Below are 8,704 nucleotides of genomic sequence, written 5' to 3' on the forward strand. Positions count from 1 at the left end.
AGAATGCAGGGAGCTATTGGAGGAGTGCAGGGAGATGAGGATAAATCAAAGGGGAATGGTGTCTTTAAACATACATATAAAGATAGTGCAGACATATAAAGATAGTGCATCAGAAAATGTTGTTCATGTTAATATTGCAGATGAGAGGCGTCCAAGCTCAAGTCCAACAGTAGGAGTTTTCTGTAGCAATATTTTCATCCCAAAGAAGGATTTATTGTGGAGAGAAAGATGTCTGGTAGGAAAAATAAAAAATATGTATAATGAAGATATAATCCTAATAGCCTTAACAACAGCAAGTTTTGATGTTAAGGTAAGTCTTTGGCAAGCTTTTTTGTGGTTATAGAATTCAAGAATGAAGAGCACCGAGAGGCATGCTGGTAATGAATTAGTCTGAGACTGGTTTGAGGAGTTAGAATTATTGGAAGGATATGACAGTAAGATCAAAACTAGAGTCTGGGTTACTCTGAAGGACGTTCCTCTCACAGTTTGGAGCGAAAAGTTTTTTTAAGGATTTAGGTTGTATGTGGGGTAAAGTTATTAAGATTGATGATGAAACGTCCAGTAGAAGCAAGTTTGATGCTGCAAGGTTCTTGCTAGAAGTCCAAAATGAATCTTCCATTCTAGAAAAAGTGTCTATCATTGTTAATGGAAGTGTCTACAAAATGCGAATTCAAATAGAAGTTCATGAAGAGGAAAGAGTCTTCATTGACGGCTCCTTGGCAGGTGGTGGAGCGTGGTATACAGGTGATGTAGAAGCGACGGGTGTTCCAATGGTAGAAGTGGACATTGCTGAAGGATGTTGTCCCGATAAAGACCAAAATGATGGAGTGCAACTTGAATTGTTGAGCCAGAGGTGTGACAATGACAGTGTAACATCGCCTGTCAGTTTGTTGCATGCAAACGAAATCGTGGGAAATTCTGAAGCTTTGGAGAGTGGGCTTTATGAAGTACCGATTATATCGTATGTTGGGCCGGGTAGTCAGCTGGTTGATGAAAGCTTTGGGCTGATGGAAATAAATAGAAATTTGGATCAATTCTGGGCAACCTAATCAATCTCCAATAGCTCTAGATTGTAGGAGGTACCAATTGAAGAGGATTATTTTGTCAAGGATATGGACGAGGTTTGCTCGGTTGAGATAAGAGGGGAGACGAAAGGCATGACTACAATTAAGAGTCAAGCAGTGATTAAATCAGCGGAGGAGAGCAATATCAAATAAGTGAAAAAAGGGGCGAGTATGGTGAGTGTTTGTATTTCCAAGAAAAATAATAGCTACAAAAGGAAAAAGGTGAGTGTTGTTGGTCGGTGTGGGGTGCTAAATTCAAGTGTTGTACTAAAAATGGGGTTCTTCGTGGGGACAATTTAGGAAAGAAATCGGGGCTAGAGAAAGAAGCGGAGGCGACCTTAGCTATCGGGGAGAATTTGGGAGTGGAATTTGTAGCTTCAAGGCAAGAAATACTTCATAGATTAGAGCTTCTCGAGACGTCGGGTAAGATTTGAACAATGTCATAGATGGTTGTTCGTTCATTTGATATGTGTGTTATGAATTTTTTATGCATTTGGGTATAGCTATGTTATCGTTGAATGTTAAAGGCTTAGGCTAAAATGAAAAAATTAGGGATATTTGTCGGGTTATTGATTCAAACAAAGCTAGTGTGATTTTACTTCAAGAATCAAAAGTTTCTGAAATTTCTACTTATGTCGCAAGGAGGTTAAAAGGTTCAATAGGTAAGGAGTTAGTCTTTGCGTCAGCTAAGGGTTCTTCAGGAGGTCTAATTTCATTGTGGGATCCCAAAGTATTTACTATGAGTATGAAAATAGTGCATAGGGGAATCATTGCTCTAAAGGGTAAACTATTATTGAATAATTTAGAGATAGGCATTATAAATGTTTATAGTCCGAATATTCAAGAAGAAAGATTGGAATTTTTCAGAATGCTAAATTAAGTTATAGCAAATCTGGATATTCCTGTTATTGTGGGGGTGATTTCAACACAGTTAGGTTGGTTTCAGAAAGAACAGGGGGTCAAGATCATTCATCTGTTATGAGAAGTTTTTAAGAGTTTATTTCTAGTTGGAATCTAGTCGATGTCCCAATATCGGGTAGCTTGTTCACTTGGTTTAGGGGAGGTGCGAATGTGGCCGCGAGTAGGTTTGATAGGTTCTTGGTTTTAACTGATATAGTCTGTTCGTTCCCACAGCTTACACAATTCACTTTTCCTAGAAGTTTATCGGACCATAAATCGATTATGCTTAAAGAAAAGAGATTAAAAAGGTTGTCCGTCCCTTTAAAAGGCTGAAACTGAGGCTTGGGTTTCGGCAGTCTGAGAAAATAATCTAGATTCTATTGAAGAGATTGACAGAAAGCTTGAGTGCTTAGAGAATTTCTGTATATCTAATCCCAGTAATTGTCAAGTCCTAACAGAGATGGCGACATTGAAGGCAAGGCTATGGACAGAATTGAGAAACAAGAATGATAATGGTTACAAAAATCTAGATTGAAGTGATTCAAAGAATGAGATAAAAAAATACAAGATTTTTTCATCTTACAGCTGCAACAAGAGGTAGAACAAACCAGATCGCAAAATTAAAGGTTCAAAATTTGGTCATCAAGCATCAAAAAGGTATACAACATGAGTTTGTTAATTATTTCCGTTCTAGGTTTAATGATGTGAAAACACTGCCAGTGAAGAGCTTTCATATACTGTCCGCTTTTTGTGAGTACTATAAATGGTGCGGATATGTGTGCAAGTATCCATAATCGAACAAGTAATAAAGTGATGAGTGAGTATCGTTCTCTACAGGGATTGGGGGAAATCAAATAAGTTTGTCATGTCATTTTACTCTGTCACCTAAGTAAAGTTAGAGACAATATATATACAAATGGTAATGTTGTGGCAAAATGAATGGATGGTATGGAAATGGAACGATGACAATGTGGTAGCAAATGGATATGTTGTGGCAAAAAGAATTGTGTGTACTGTAATCAAATAAAAATGTAAAGGCAAAATAAATTGTAAATACTGGATTTGATTATAAGGACTTTAGACTCCTCACACGACAAACTACTATGGGAATGAGTGATAGGAGTTACTTAGGAAATTTAAGTCTACTTCTCAGAATGGTCTTACTTCTATGTCTCCTCTGCCCTACATAGTTTACTAAGGGTGCCCTATGCTATCTCTAGTAAGGGACTCGACAGATTGAAGATGCCTTGGCAAAACCGATTGGTGTTAGCTACTGCAGGGATCCTATTGGTCCAGATAACAGGATATGTCTTGGCAATACCTTTTTGCGGTAGTATTAACATCTAACCTATCGCTCATGCACAACTCCTTTTAGTCGAATGAAATCCTAGCCTTATCTCTAAGGTGAATTAGGCCTAGTTACTATCTAGAACCCCTTGCTTATGTGGTTCCTCCCTAGTTTCTCTCAAATACTAAGGATATGCTACTTAGGCATTCTCTCGAACACTAAGTAATCACCTAAGGAATGACTACTCTCATAGCTCCTACAACTTAAGGCATTAAAATTCATAAGCAAAACAGATTATAACATAGAAAAACAATCATTCATTAAAGCAAAACTTAATATAAAAAATAAACTCCCACCAAATAGGATTAGTTCATGGTGAGGATCGAAATAAGGAAGCACAAAGCAAGTTAATCCGTTCCTTACAACCCAAATAATAAATAACGAAAGCAAAGAGCAAAGAGAAGGAGGAAAAGCCTTCGACGTGCACTGCCGGAGCTTCCCTCGACCACCACGAACAGTCCCAGCGATCTAGCTCCTCTCGGACGCCTAGTTCACCACTCCCTATAGCCTGTCAATGGAGGAATGCCATGGCAAAAATGATTGACGAAAAAGAGAGATCTTTTTCTTCGAATTTTTAGGCTCTTGGCGACTGTCTAAAAATCTCCAAGTCTCCTCAAAAAGTCAGGCTTCATCTTCTATTTATAGGGAAGAATGAACCTAGGGTTTTGTGTTAAAATTACACTAGCACCCTAAAGTTCATTCCTTTTATGTGAGAGTCGGTGCAAAGATGGTAACTAGCCCCTCCTTTAATGTTGATTACAAAAAACACTTTTTATGCCATGACAGCTGGCTCTTACTAAAAATATATTCTTTGACTTTTTCTTCCCAGAAATGTCGTCCGAGATTACGTGGCAATCGCATTTTGCTCAGTAGTCTCATCATGTCATGGAAATTACCTTTTGCTTATCCTTGTTTCCAAATCCTACACATCATTAAACAAAACACCTTCCCCATAAAGCAACACTGATTACAAAATAAAATGTCGCGGCAAACAGAATTTCACCACATACAACTATATGCTCCTGAGGCATCTATAAGATCCTATATGAGCTCTAAGACAGTCAATAACTTAAGTGAAAAGGTCCCAAATATGACCTTTTTACGGAGTTATCACACCCCCAAACTTAAGCTATTGCTTGTCCTCAAGCAATGGATAGTATTAAGCAAAATAAAAAATACCATGGCAAGTTCAGAAGCAGAATAGTTATATGGGATAGAATTTCAGCCCTTAGAATATTTGGCTTCAACATGCTAGACTAGTTTGAGAAATCAAGTACTGTCCCCTAGGGCAAGATTCTTTGTGTGGGTGTGTGTGTTTGTATCCAGTCCATGCTTAACAAACCTAAAAATTTTCTACGCAAGTTTTCTTGTTTTGCCACGACATTTACAATTTTTACTCCCACATTGTTTTCTTTTCCTTTTTTTCTTTTTTAACACTGCTACGAGGGGAGTCATCCCATCACACCTACCATCTCACACTCTAGGTGAAAGGGAGCATACCTTCCACCCCCGAGCTAGTCAAGTAGAGTCATCTCATGACTACTTTCATTCACTCATATACCATAGCTGCCATTTATTTATTTAGAGTTTCCAGGAAATGCCATGGCATAGCGGAGTGTCTCTCTACAGATATACCGAAGTATTTATTCACAACTTCAATTTTTTTTACAAAGTGGGGTTTTATCGTTTATGCCAAGACATGAAAGAATTCTCTTATAAAAAATTTATAAGTTCCTTAAGCATGAAAAAACATACAATCGTGTATTCAAGGGTTTCAAAGAAGCAAGTCCTATAGTTGGTTCTATTATCCTCAACAGTCATGTACATTCAATCCTAGCCATCAAGAGTTCATCATCATCGGGCATCCATAATTTATTCATTCTACTAATACTATCATGCAATGATTTAAGAACCCTACCCACCCTAAACTTGAGAGAAACATTGTCCTCAATGCTAAATAAAAACTAAGGAAAAATCTAAACTACATGCTATGAAATTTAATGCAATGCAAGGTACCTTGACTTCATGCTTATGGTGGTGCGGCGGTCGTTCGACGTGTGCACTTTTGTAATTGTGTGGGGCTGGAATGTTTAGAATATGATTCTGGTACGGTTGAAATCTGGATGGACCCTAACCTTGCAAAGAAAAATAAAATAGTAAAATAAAAGGAACCTGAATAAAATAGTAACAAAATAAACATTTATTTATGCACAAGAGTAAATCTAAAATGTCACGGCATCCTTAAGATGTTGGGCCAGTATCAACTTCATGCAAAAGAAGTGCAGTCTTGTCACGCAATGGTGGGACTCCTTGGTAAGCCTTCAGGCACTGGCCATTGACTTTAAAGATGGACCCATCGTCCATGTTCTTGATATCAACAGCGCCGTACGAGTAAACATGGTGGACTTCGAATGATCCCGACTAATGTGACTTTAATTTGCCCGAGAAGAGTTTGAGCCTAGAGTTAAACAGCAGCACTTTCTGGCCCACATGAAAATGCCGAGGCAAAAGCATTTTGTCATGCCACTTCTTCATTTTTTTCCTTGTAGAACTTGGCATTTTCATATGATTGTGCTCGAAACTCCTCCATTTCATTCAGATCGAGCAGTCGTTTTTCCCCAGCAAGTTACGCATCGAAGTTTAGCTTTTTGATTGCCTAGTATGCCTTGTGTTCTAGCTCAACTGGTAGGTGGCAGGCTTTTCCATATACCATCTTGAAGGGCGACATTCCCAGAGGTGTTTTGAATGTTGTTCTATAAGCCCAAAGCGCTTCATCGAGTTTTGGGGGCCAGTCTTTCCTTCGAGGGTTTACCACATTCTCAAGGATTTGCTTGACTTCACGGCTGGACACTTCAGCTTGCCCATTTGTTTATGGGTGATATGCCATGGCAATTTTATGTCACACTCCATATTTTCTGTAATGCCTTGGCAATTAGTTTGTTGTCAAAGTGGGTGCCCTCATCACTGATGATGGCCATTGGTGCTCCAAATCGAGTGAATATGTTATTGTGAAGGAATTGGAGCACAGTCTTAGAATCGTTCCTTGGCGCAACAATTGCTTCAACCCACTTTGAAACATAGTCCACCGCAAGCAAAATGTATAAGTCTCCAAAGGAAGATGGGAATGGTCCCACGAAATCAATGCCCTAAACATCGAAAAGTTCTATCTCCAGAATATTTTTGCAGCAGCATTTCGTGTCGTCTGGAAATATTTCCAGTACGTTGGCATCTGTCGCACGTCTTGCAAAATTTGTGGGTATCTTTAAATAGCGATGGCCAATAGAAGCCCGATTGGATGACCTTTGTAGTAGTCCTCAAACCTCCAAAATGCCCTCCAAAGGTTGCTGTGTTACAATGGTGTAAGATATCACTTTGCTCTTCTTCGAGGACGCACCGTCGGATCATTTGATCAGCACATTGCTTGATCAAGTACGAATCGTCCCAAAAATAGAACTTGACATCATGCAGAAACCTATTTTTGCCCTGGTTGTTTAGTTCATAAGGAAAAACACCACTAACAAGGAAACTAACAAGGTCAGCGTACAACAGAATTGTCGTGGCATATAAAATTTTCTCATCAGGGAATTCTTCCTTAATATAAAAGTGTCATGGCATTCTGAAATATTCCCTATCCTAGATAAATTATCTGCAACCTGGTTCTCAGTACCTTTCCTATCTATTACCTCTAAGTCAAATTCCCGCAATAGTAATATCCACCTAATAAGTCTAGGCTTGGTATCTTTATTGTTCAGTAAATATTTTATAGCTGAGTGATCAGTGTGAACAATGACTTTGGTGCCTATCAAGTACGGCCTAAACTTGTCAAATGCAAATACCACGGAAAATAATTCTTTTTAGTGGTAGTATAATTCAATTGTGCCTCATTCAAGGTACGACTAGCATAATATATAACATGACAAATTTTACCTCTACGTTGCCTAAGTACAACTCCCACGGTAAAATCACTTGCATCACACATTAGATCGAATGGTGTCGTCTAATATGGGGGAACCACGATCGATACAGAGATAAGTATTTGCTTCAACTCTTTGAATGCAGCATGTCATTTCTGATCGAACACGAACGACTGGTTCTATTGTAGCAGGGTGCACAAGGGCTTGGATATTGTGGAGAAGTCCTTGATGAATCTCCGATAAAATCCAGCATGTCCAAGGAAACTCTGAATGCCCTTGACAGAATTTGGTGGGGGTAACTTCTCGATCACCTCGATCTTTGCTTTGTCCACCTCAATGCCCTTTGTAGAAATTTTATGGCTAAGAACAATGCCCTTGGTCACCATGAAGTGGCATTTTTCCCAATTCAGCACAAGATCGGCCTCCTCGCATCGCTTCAGTACCTTCGCAAAATTACCGAGGCATTTTTGAAAATCATCTCCAGAAACAGAAAAATCATCCATAAAAATTTCCAGAAAGTCCTCAACCATGTCTGAAAATATGGCTTGCATGCAGCGCTGAAAAGTTGTCGGGGCATTACAGAGTCCAAAAGGCATTCTTCGAAAAGCATATGTGCCATAAGGACACGTGAATGTTGTATTCTCTTGGTCCTCCGGTACGATGGCAATCTGATTATACCTCTATTATCCGTCCAAGAAATAATAAAATACCTTGTCAGCAAGTCGATCCAGAATTTGATCGATGAATGGCAAACGGAAGTGATCCTTCTTGGTAGCCTTGTTTAACTTGCGGTAGTCCATGCAAATCCGCCACCCTGTGAACGTGCGAGTAGGTATCAACTCGTTGTCTTCACTCGTCACCACGATCATGCCTCCCTTCTTTGGCACATATTGAACTGGACTCACCGAAGAACTATCTTAGATGGGGTATATTACTCCAACATCAAGCCATTTGAGAATCTCTTTCATCACAACTTGTTTCATGATTGGGTTTAATCTTCGTCTGTGGCTCTATGGATTTGCTGTGGCATTCTTCCAACATGATCTTGTGCATGCAGATAGTTGGACTTATTCCCTTCAGATCTACCATAGTCCATCCTAACGCTTTCTTATGTTGTGAAAAAATACTTAACAAACTAGATTCTTGGTTAGGAGTAAGGGCAGAGGAAATAATCACAGGCAAAGTTTCATTACTACCCATATAAGCATATTTAAGATGTTGTGAAATTCTTAAGTTCTAGGGTAGGAGCATGTTGTAATGAGGGCTTGGGAGGAACAAACTCTTCAAAATTCAAAGGTTCAAAGCGTGAACCTGGGCTAGCTTTGAGGAAGCTAGCCTTATGTTCCTCGGATAAAAAATCATTAGGTTCTCCAGCCTTTAAGTCTTCGATTAGAAGCTCATCAGGTCCCAGCTGAATGAAATTGTCCTGGCAAAATTGATATGTTTCTTTCGTGATTACTGTATCCACTTCTAAAATG

This window comes from Hibiscus syriacus, unplaced genomic scaffold, assembly GCF_006381635.1.
Source record: "Hibiscus syriacus cultivar Baekdansim isolate YM2019G1 unplaced genomic scaffold, ASM638163v2 tig00112353_pilon, whole genome shotgun sequence".
Taxonomy (NCBI): domain Eukaryota; kingdom Viridiplantae; phylum Streptophyta; class Magnoliopsida; order Malvales; family Malvaceae; genus Hibiscus; species Hibiscus syriacus.